The 11,842-nt window shown below is 44.0% G+C and overlaps 1 long non-coding RNA gene across 1 annotated transcript; it reads left to right on the forward strand.

Moving 5' to 3' along the window:
- The first annotated feature begins 300 nt into the window (after positions 1-300).
- On the forward strand, positions 301-7,809 carry LOC112448875 (uncharacterized). Its single transcript, XR_003037341.2, has 5 exons — positions 301-639; positions 765-3,035; positions 3,649-3,805; positions 4,538-4,779; positions 5,454-7,809. It is a non-coding gene; the product is annotated as an uncharacterized lncRNA (long non-coding RNA).
- The last annotated feature ends 4,033 nt before the right edge of the window (positions 7,810-11,842 follow it).

Raw genomic sequence — 11,842 nt, forward strand, 5'->3', positions numbered from 1 at the left:
CACAGGGCTCAGCTGGAGACGACAGGGTGTGATGGAGATGCTCAGTATCTGGAGGCTTCTGACCAGTCATGACACACACGTTTTATTGTTCTTCTACCTCATTGCGTCTCTGACTGGTTGTGATGACAATTTCTCTCACCAAGAATATCAGGGAAGCCAAACAAAGCAGAAGCCTCTGTGGCCACAGTAATATCCACTGGCACCAAATAAAAGGAACCTGTATAATTCTTTTGAGTGTCCTTCTTGACTGACCCTGTCTTAGAAGGAGAGAGAGCAAGAAAAGCATGTCACGGATCTTGAAGAAGTCAAAAGAACCCTGCACTCACAGGACAGTGGACTGACTGTGTCATGTGATCCCAAGGGAGGAGTAATTCTCTGAGGCAAGTGTGTGCTGTCCTGCCGGCCCCGGACCCAGGGACTTCCTGTCTCTGAGCCGTTACTGAGCTCAGCCAGCCCTGCAGGCTCGCCCAGCCCCCCCGCCCCACCCCTGCTGATTACATGTTCCCAGAGCTCAGCCCACTGCTCTAGACACTTCCTCATAGTCTGGTCACAGCCTATGCAGGTCAGTCCCGGACAGGACGCAGAGTGAACATGAGACCCCTGGGGAACTCCTCGGTCTCCTGCTGCTCTGGCTCCCAGGTAAGGAGGAAGAACACTGGGGGTTTGTTCAGCCCAGTGTAGTCAGTACTGCCTGGCACTTCAGGGAAGTCCTCTTGTAACCTGATTAATCCTGTGGACATGTGTTTTTATGTTTCCAATCTCAGGTGCCAGGTGTGACCTCCAGATGACCCAGTCTCCATCCTCCCTGTCTGCATCTCTAGGAGACAGAATCTCCATCACTTGCCGGGCCAGAGCGTTAGCAACTACTTAGCCTGGTATCAACAGAAACCAGGGAAAGCTCCTAAGCTCCTGATCTATCACGAATCCAGATTGCACACAGGGGTCCCATCCCGGTTCAGTGGCAGTGGATGTGGGACAGATTACACCCTCACCATCAGCAGGCTGGAGTCTGACGATGCTGCAAATTATTACTGTCAGCAGTATAATAGTACACCTCCCACAGTGTTACAGACCAGAACATAAACCACCCAGGGGAGCAGACTGTGAGGCTGGGCTGCCCTAGTTGCTCTGGGTACCTCCATCTGCTGAAAACATTTCTCAAATGCACCCAGGTTTGAAGATCAATGGAAGATTTTTGTAGCAGGGCTGGGAAACCTCCTCAGCACCCTAAATCTCTCTCTCTCTCAGCCCCAGCAGTAGACACTTGAAAAAGTCTCTGTTGACTTAAAGTCAGAGATGGTTACACCTGCTTTTTGTGAGATGTGGCATCAGGGTTCATACCTATGGGGTGAAGTTACCCTAGATAGTCCAAGAAAGAATTTTTTTGGTAAACATTATTTCTAAGAGATATTTTAGGTTCCAATCAGTTCAGTTCAGTTCACTCACTCAGTCATGTCCAACTCTTTGCAACCCCATGGACTGCAGCACTCCAGGCCTCCCTGTCCATCACTAATTCCCAGAGTTTACTTAAACTCATGTCCATTGAGTCGGTGATGCCATCCAACCATCTAATCCTCTGTCGTCCCCTTCTCCTCCCGCCTTCAATCTTTCCCAGCATCAGGGTTTCTCTAATGAGTCAGTTCTTCGCATCAGGTGGCCAAAGTATTGGAGTTTCAGCTTCAACATCAGTCCTTCCAAGAATATTTATTTTAGGATTGACTGGTTGGATCTCCTTGCAGTCCAAGGGACTTTCAAAGAGTCTTCTCCAACACCACAGTTCAAAAGCATCAATTCTTCGGCACTCAGCTTTCTTTATAGTCCAACTCTCACATCCATATATGACTACTGCAAAACCCATAGCCTTGACTAGATGGACCTTTGTTGGCAAAGTAATGTCTCTGTTTTTAATATGCTGTCTAGGTCGGTCATAACTTTCCTTCCAAAAGTAAGTGTCTTTTAATTTCATGGCTTCAGTCACCATCTGCAGTGATTTTTGGAGCCCCCAATAATAATGTCAGCCACTGTTTCCCCATCTATTTCCCAGGAAGTGATAACACCAGATGCCATGATCTTAGTTTTCTGAATGTTGAGCTTTAAGCCAACTTTTTCACTCTCCTCTTTCACCTTCATCAAGAGGCTGTTTAGCTCTTCTTCACTTTCTGCCATAAGGGCGGTGTCATCTGCATATCTGAGGTTATTGATATTTCTCCCAGCAATCTTGATTCCAGCTTGTGTTTCATCCAGCCCAGCATTTCTCATGATGTACTCTGCATATAAGCTAAATAAGCAGGGTGACAATATAGAGCCTTAATGGTGCCTATAAAAATTAGCAAATGTACAAACATTTCCCATAAATACCCTGCTCCACACATGCACAACATCTCTGATTTTATCCATTCAGTCCTCCCCCACCCACCCGCAGTGGTACATTTCATAATATTGATGAATGTACATTGGCATATCATTGTCACCCAAATTTCATAGTTTATGGTTCACTGTTGGGGTCGTATATTCTATGATTTTGGACAAATGTATAATGACATGTGTCTATCATCATGATATCATCAGACTAGTTTCACTGCCCTCAAGTTCCTCCATTCTCCACCTGTTATCTTTCTGAACAGCTTCTGATAATCACAGATCTTTTCACTGTCTCCATAGTTTTGCCTTTTCCAGAATGTCATGTATATGAAATCATCCAATACATAGTCTTTTCAGATGGCTTCCTTTGCATAGTAATATGAATTTAAGTTTTCTCCATGTCTTTTCATGGCTGTTAAACCATTACTTTTTAGTGCCAAGTAATATTTCATGGTCTTTATATACCACAGTTTATTCATAAGCCTACTAAAGGATATTTTTGTTATTTTCGAAATTTGACAATTATGCTTCCCTAGTGGCTCAGATGGTAAAGCGTCTGCCTGTGATGCAGGAGACCTGGATTCTATCCCTGGGTCAGGAAGATCCTCTGGAGAAGGAAATGGCAATTCACCCTGGTATGCTTGTCTGGAAAATTCCATGGATGGAGAAGCCTGGTAAGCTAGATTCCATGGGATCGTAAAGAGTCAGACACAAGTGAGCAGCTTCCCATTTATGAATAGGCCATTGTAAACATTGTGTCACTTACTATAGATATTATAAGTCTGTAAATCTAGTTGTATTAATTTTTTACTTTATTTTCTTCTTTTAGATTCTTTTGAGTATTATAAGTCACTTGACTTTCCACATACAATTCTAGAGTTAACTTTTAAACTAATCCTTGGTTATTTTAATTGAATTGCTCTGTTTCTATACACCAATTTTTTGGAAAAGAAAATTATATTGAGTTTCTCTATGAACATGGAAACATTTCCACTTACTTAAATATTCTTTAATCCAGAATAAATATATATATATATATTGACACTGAATCCAGATACTTGGCTACATTGTCATTTATAGTGATCTATTTTATATTCACTAACAATTTATGTCCATATTTTGTTATCATAAGATAGTTGTCTTCTTTCTTTCCAAACTTGTGCCTTTTATTTTGCTGTCTACCTTATTTTATCTGCTAGGAAAATTCAGGTATAATTTTGAACGTAAGTGGTGAGAGTAAGGGCCTTCCAGGTGGCTCAGTGGTAAAGAATCTGCCTGCCAATGCAGGAGATGCAGTAATCCCTGGGTTGTGAAGATGCCCTGGAGGAGGAAATGGCAACCCTCTCCAGTATTATTGCCTGGGAAGTGCCATGGACAGAGGAGCCTGGCGGGCTACAGTCCGTGGATCGTGAAAGAGTCAGACACGACAGAGCACACAGCACAGGTGAGAGTAAATAGCCCTCTCTTTTGTCCAGTCTGGAGGGTTAAGTTTTCAATATTTTATCACTGAGTGTAATGTTTGCTGTAGGATCATTGTAGAAACTTTATCAGATTAATGGAATTTTTCATTGTTCCTTGTTTGTTGGTTGTATCATGAATGACTACTGATTTTTCTTCAGATGATTTTTTTCTGGGTTTGTTGAGATAACATGACATATAATGTTGTGGATAAGTTTAGGTTCTACAATGTGGTGATTTTAAACACATATGTATTTGAAAACAATGACCACCGTGAATTTAGTAAATGCATCCATCACATCCCATAATTACTGGTTATTTGTATTGATGAGAATGTGAAAGACCTGCTCATCATCCCTTTACCCGGTGTGCTGGGCCTAAGTGGATGTCACTTTTCACTGATTTTAACCATGATGGCTTCTGAGTCCTTAAGGATGATTGCTAAGCATCAGATAAAAGATAAACCTGAAATATAAAACTATGATCAAGTTTCATTTCAACATGATCTGACCATGGACCAAAGGAGACTTCTAGGCACATTGGGGTAGAAAGATAGAAATGGGGCACTGGCTTCTATTCTATTTCCAGTAGGATTATGCCAAATACCATCGGGCTGAGTCTAGGGAATAGGTGAGACAGGAGAATTCAGGAATGAAATCTGTATGTGACCACATACAGAAATTTCTATGTGACCACAGGAGAAAAATTCTTTCTTCAGGCTGATATCTTCCTCTGACATGACCACTTGGGGGTGGACTGCTCAAGTATAGAGAAGAGGAGCCACATGTTTTCTGCATTTGGAAACCCAGCTGCCCATTCCAGCTGCCTTGCATTTTCCTCTCACCCTGTTGCCCAGACCCCATATCTATGCCTGAGTCAGTGCTCTGAGATGATCTGCATCTGATTAGATCATGGAAGCCCCAGCTCAGCTTCTCTTCCTCCTGTTACTGTGGTTCTCAGGTGAGAGGAACTCAAGACAATTCTGAAGGTCCCTGAAAACTTTGTCCATGTTGTTTAATCCTCCTGGGAGCTTTCCTGCACAAGTACAAGAATTAAAGTTTGATGTAGATCAATGAGGGGCTTCCCCGGTGGCTCGGTAGTAAAGAATCCACCTGCAGTGCAGGAGATTGAGGTTTGATCCCTGGGTTAGGAAGATCCCCTGGAGGAGGAAATGGCAACCCACTCCAGTATTCTTACCTGGAGAATCCCATATATAGGGGAGCTTGATGACTCCAGTACTTTGGCCCACCTCATGCAAAGAGTTGACTCATTGGAAAAGACTCTGATGCTTGGAGGGATTGGGGGCAGAAGGAGAAGGGGACGACAGAGGATGAGATGGCTGGATGGCATCACTGACTCGATGGACATGAGTCTGAGTGAACTCCGGGAGTTGGTGATGGACAGGGAGGCCTGGCGTGCTGCGATTCATGGGGTCGCAAAGAGTCGGACACGACTGAACGACTGATCTGATCTGATCTCTGATGGGTTACAGTCCATAGTGTCACAAAGAGTTGGACACAACTGAAACAACTGAGCACACACACATGTAGATCAATGATCCTGAGTCTAATGAGGGACATTAGATATGATCTAGATTCTAAGGTGACTTCTCTGTTTTGTTTTCCCAATTTCAGATACCATGGGAGAAATTATGTTAACGCAGTCTCCAGCCTCCCTGTCTTTGACTCCAGGGGAAATAGCCACCCTCACCTGCAGGGCCAGTCAAAGTATTAGTAGCTACTTAAGACTGGTACCAGCAGAAGCCTGGGAAGGCCCCCAGATTCTTCATCTATGCTGCCTCCAGCAGGGCCTCTGGCATCCCAGCCCGGTTCGGTGACAGTTGGGTCAGGGACAGACTTTACTCTCACCATCAGCAGCCTGGAGCCTGAAGATGCTGCAGTTCATTCCTAGTGCTAGCATAATAGCGGGAATCCAGTGATTCAACATGATACAAAAACCTCTGTGAGACCTTCCAGTGTTTATTTGACATACCAGCTGCTTCCCTTATAGGCAGTGCTATGGTGACTGCTCAGTTTTCACATCTCTACTTCTATTTGGCAATCCTTAAGTTCTGAATATTTACTTATTGACAGGGTTTGGACTCAGATTCCTTGATTTTTCTTCAGACAAGATGCACTGCCTGAGTCAGGTACAACGTCATCAAGAACAGCATAAGATCAGACCCTCACGAGTGGATGCTTCTCAAGTCCCTGGCATGTGCAGAGAGCAGCAACCACAAGTGAGAACAAAGAAAGAATGGACAGGGAGAGGTAAAAGTAGCATAACTCACAGGCAAGACAGTGTGCAGAGAAAATTCAAAGTAAGCTACAGAGAAACTGCTACAATTAATAAAAGAATTAGGAAATCAAAAGTATTCCAAGTCTGTGGTGATGGTTTAGTTGCTAAGTTGTGTCCAATTCTTACGACCCTATGGACTGTAGCCCACCAGGCAGATTCTTTACCACCGAGCTGGAGAAGCCCCACATTCAAAGTCAGTCCACAAAAATAAATTTAATTTCTATATAACTGGTACAAATTCTGAAAAATTGTGATAAAACACTTCACTTACAGTGGTGGATATTCACTGAATATTTAAGGAAATATACTGAAAGTTCCAGAATATTATTCAAAGAAAATGTAAGTAAATGGAAGACAGGAATCTATTCAAGGATTGAAAGTCACAGTATTTTCAAGATGCCAATTATTTGCAAATTGATACATTTGTTAAATATAATCCAAAACAAAATTCCAACTATTTTTTAAACAGACAGTTTTAAGCTGAGTCTAAATTTTATGTGGAAATATCAAGGGCTTAGAACAACTCTGTAAAGTTAAAGAACTCGATTAAAGACTTTCATTTCTGGATACTGGGGGTGTAGTAGAGGTGAAAGTTCATGCAAATTGTCCAGTGGAACAGAGGAGAGTATTTGGAGAGAGACCAGTGCATATGTTGAAAGTTTCTAGTGAGAAAGGTGAACTTGCAGAGTGGAGTAGAATGAGCCTCTTTTCAAGAGGCAGAACCTAGTAAATCACATGCAAGTGGCCAAAATGGATACAAAAAAGTGCTGAACATCAGTAGTCATCAGAGAACTACAAATGAGAATCACAAATATTACCACCAAATGTAGGTAGACTAAAACTGTAGTCATTTGTAGGATGACTAAAACTGAAAAGACTAACAACACTAAGTAGAGTGAAGGGAATGAAGCAACTAGAATGCTTGCACATTGTGTTTGGGAATACAGGGTGATAAAACAATTTGGAGAACTGACTCTGAACATTGACATCCTCTGTGGTTCAGCCTTTCCACTTAGAAGCATATACAGCTGTGCCCTGAAAGAAATGCACAATGATACCCATAGCATTATTTGTGATAGTCCAAAATTTGACCATGTGGATCAAAACAAACTGTGGAAAATTCTTAAAGAAATGGGAATATCAGACCCCCTGACCTGCCTCCTGAGAAATCTGTATGTAGGTCAAGAAGCAACAGTTATAACTGGACATGGAACAACAGACTGGTTCCAAATAGGTAAAGGAGTATGTCAAGGCTGTATATTGTCACCCTGTTTATTTAACTTATATGCAGAGTACATCAGGCAAATGCCAGGCTGGATGAAGCACAAGCTGGAATCAAGATAACCAGGAGAAATATCAGTAACCTCAGATATGCAGCACCACGCTTATGGCAGAAAGTGAAGAACTAAAGAGCCTTTGATTAAAGTAAAAGAGGAGAGTGAAAAAGTTGGCTTAAAACTCAACATTCAGAAAACGAAGATCATGGCATCTGGTCCCATCACTTCATGGCAAATAGACGGGGAAACAGTGGAAACAGTGTCAGACTTTATTTTGGGGGGCTCCAAAATCACTGCAGATGGTGATTGCAGCCATGAAATTAAAAGACACTTACTCCTTGGAAGAAAAGCTATGACCAACCTAGACAGCATATTAAAAAGCAGAGACATCACTTTGCCAACAAAGGTCCATCTAGTCAAGGCTATGGTTTTTCCAGTGGTCATGTATGGATGTGAGAGTTGGACTATAAAGAAAGCTGAGCACAGAAGAATTGATGCTTTTGCACTCTGGTGCTGGAGAAGACTCTTGAGAGTCCCTTGGACTGCAAGGAGATCCAACCAGTCCATCCTAAAGGAGACCAGTCCTGGGTGTTCATTGGAAGGACTGATGCTGAAGCTGAAACTCCAATACTTTGGCCACCTCATGCGAAGAGTTGACTCATTGGAAAAGACTCTGATGTTGGGAGGGATTGTAGGCAGGAGGAGAAGGGGACGACAGAGGATGAGATGGCTGGATGGCATCACCGACTCGATGGCCATGAGTTTGAGTGAACGCCGGGAGTTGGTGATGGACAGGGACGCCTGGTGTGCTGCGATTCATGGGATCGCAAAGAGTTGGACAAAACTGAGTGACTGAACTGAACTGCTGAAACTGTGACAGAAAGCCCCGTAGTTAACACTGTCCTAGGCCAAGACTGAAGATGTGATAAACTGTAGATTCATCTTAGATGAATGCAAACTACACCAGGTGTGTCTCAGATGATGTGCCTTCACTCTGCTTCTCAGCTGTGTATGTGATCAACTTGGGACAAAACTCTTCCCAGTAATGTGTGTAAAGTTTCACTCTGAAAGAGGAATAAGTTCTAGAGATGTGATAAACAATATAATGCATGCAATTAACAGTATCCTATCATCCACTTTAACATTCATTATGAAGGTTCAGTTCAGTTCAGTTCAGTCATTCAGTCGTGTCCGACTCTTTGTGACCCCGTGAATTGCAGCACACCAGGCCTCCCTGTCCATCACCAACTCCCAGAGTTCACCCAGACTCACGTCCATCGAGTCAGTGATACCATCCAGCCATCTCATCCTCTGTCATCCCCTTCTCCTGCCCTCAATCCCTCCCAGCATCAGAGTCTTTTCCAATGAGTCAACCCTTCACATGAGGTGGCCAAAGTACTGGAGTTTCAGCTTTAGCATCATTCCTTCCAAAGAAATCCCAGTGCTGATCTCCTTCAGAATGGACTAGTTGAATCTCCTTGCAGTCCAAGGGACTCTCAAGAGTCTTCTCCAACACCACAGTTCAAAAGCATCAATTCTTCAGTGCTCAGCCTTCTTCACAGTCCAACTCTCACATCCATACATGACCACAGGAAAAACGATAGCCTTGACTAGACGAACATTTGTTGGCAAAGTAATAACAACAAACTATGGAAAATTCTTAAAGAGATGGAAATACCGGACCACCTGACCTGCCTCCTGAGAAATTAGTATGCAAGTCAAGAAGCAGCAGTTAGAACTGGACTTGGAACAACAGACTGGTTCCAAATTGGGAAAGGACTACATCAAGGCTGTATATTGTCACCCTGCTTGTTTAACTTACACGCAGAGTACATCATGCAAAATGCTGGGCTGGATGAAGAACAAGCTGGAATTAAGATTGCTGGGAGAAATATCAATAACCTCAGATATGTAGATGACACCACCCTTATGGCAGAAAGTGAAGAATTAAAGAGCCTCTTAATGAAAGTGAAAGAGGAGAGTGAAAAAGTTGGCTTAAAACTTAACATTCAGAAAACTTAGATCATGGCATCTGGTCCCATCACTTCATGCCAAATAGATGGAGAAATAATGGAAACAGTAAGAGATTTTATTTTGGGGGGGCCTCCAAAATCACTGCAGATGGTGACTGCAGCCCTGAAATTAAAAGACTCTTGCTCCTTGGAAGAAAAGCTATGACCCACCTAGACAGCATATTAAAAAGCAGAGAGAGACATTACTTTGCCAATAAAAATCCGTCTAGTCAAAGCTATGGTTTTTCAAGTAGTCGAGTATGGATGTGAGAGTTGGACTATAAAGAATGCTGAGGAGTATTGGAGAAGAAGATGGTGGAGGAGTAGGTGGATATGGAGTACATCACTCTCCATGGATACATCAGGAATACACCTTCAGACACAGAAGTGCATACAGAACACCAGCTGAGAATGGACAGGAGTACCTGGCCAGGGGAAAAGATTATATAGAATCACACAAAACTTGGTAGGATGAAGGAACTAGGGAAAGAAAAAGGAGTGTTGGTAGGACTGGACCTGCCTCAGCAGGTGGGGGAACTGGAGCAGGGGTCTGATCCCCACAGAAGGGAAATTGTCTGAGTCAGAGGAGAAACATTGAAGGCTGAGAGTGAAACAGCTGATCTGTGGCAGCCTAAATGGGATGAGAACCAGACAGTCCTTGCCGCAGCCATACATACGTTGGACAGGAACACTGGTCTCCTGGAAGGCACAGTGGCTGGGAGCTGGAGTTTAGGGATTGTGGAGCAATCCCAGGGCAAGGGCTGCTGTTGACTGAGGAGAGACCGATCAAGGGGATGTAAGGGAGGAGACTGTAGTGGAAAATGCCTGTGGAGGAAAGCTGGGTAGCCAAGGAAGCAAGGTGATACTGCTGAGTCATGTGTAGCAGGGTGGAGCCATCACCATATTCTCTCTCCCCAAATGCCAGCATCTGTAGCTGGACAATAGAGAGACTGGCCCATCAAACACCTGACGCACTGAACTAGAGCAGGACCCCAGCCAGGGGAGCCCCTTTATGTGCCTGGAGCATTGAACAACAGAGAAGGACCCCAGGCAAGGGAGCCCTCTAAGTGGCTGAACAGGTGGAATTACAGAGAAAGACTGGGCAAAGATGCTTTTTGATCACCAGCTACAAGAGGCTTAAAAAAATACTCTGATAAGGCCATAACTCCTGCGGCAGAGGCAGTCCGTGTCCCTGCACACTTGGCGCCACCAGGGTCCCCTCAAGGCAAGCAGCTGCGCCACCTTCAAGCTCAACTCTCACTGGGACAGAGCTGTCACAGGTAAAAAAAAGCCTTCCATCTATGCACAGAGGGTTGCTTCGGTCATGTCCAACTCTTTTTAACCCTCTAGACTGTGGCCTGCCAGGCTTCTCTGTCAGAGAAGGAGTTCTCCAGGCAAGAATACTAGAGCATATTGGCCATTACTGGTTGTCATACCCTTCTAGAGCACTATATTTCCTGCTGCCCTAGCCATCAACCCCCCTCAGAACCTAATGCTGCCAGAACCCCTGCGATCCAAGCAGCTACACCACCTCCACACCTGGCCTTCACAGGTTCAAACCCAAGACCTTCAGGGCAGCCTCAGGAGCTAAACCCCAGTGGACTACTCACATTTAGAGGTGGAAATAAAAGCACAATTGAAACTCAGGGGCAGCTTGGCTAAGGAAGAAGACCCAAAATCTTCCCACCAGCTGTACAAGCTGCAGGTTAAATCCACATGATCAACTAAGCAGACTCTGTGTCTATGGAATATATAAAAGACCATTGAGAGCTCCCACAAAAGAAAATGCACTAGTTCTGATAGCTGTGGATATTGGAGGCAAGAACACACAGGAATAGGACCAGATTAGAATCTGAGGTGCCCTCACAGCAGGTCCAGAGATCAGCACAGTGTTGGAGGGCATCCTAGGGAGGTGAGGTGAGGTGAGGACTGTGATTCCATGCAAGGGAAAGTACTCTGACAGCAGTGACTCAAGAAAAACATTTATTATATTTTTTTTAATTTTTCTGTAGATTCTTTTGGATTTTTTTCCTTTTTCTTTCCTTTTTTCTCCCCTCTGTTGTAGTGGTCAATTTTATTGGCACTGCTGCTGCTACTGCTGCTGCTGCTAAGTCGCTTCAGTCATGTCCAACTCTGTGTGACCCCATAAATGGCAGCCCACCAGGCTCCCCCGTCCCTGGGATTCTCCAGGCCAGAACACTGGAGTGGGTTGCCATTTCCTTCTCCAGTGCATGAAAGTGAAAGTGAAAGTGAAGTCGCTCAGTCGTATCCGACCCTCATCGACCCCATGGACTGCAGCCTACCAGGCTCCTCCGTCTGTGGGATTTTCCAGGCAAGAGTACTGGAGTGGGGTGCCATTGCCTTTTCCGTTTATTGGCACTAAGAAATCCAATTAAGCTTTTGAGCTTTTTTTCTCAGTCACATTTTTTATTGTCA

The sequence above is a fragment of the Bos taurus genome, chromosome 11 (assembly GCF_002263795.3).
Source record: "Bos taurus isolate L1 Dominette 01449 registration number 42190680 breed Hereford chromosome 11, ARS-UCD2.0, whole genome shotgun sequence".
Classification (NCBI taxonomy): Eukaryota; Metazoa; Chordata; class Mammalia; order Artiodactyla; family Bovidae; genus Bos; species Bos taurus.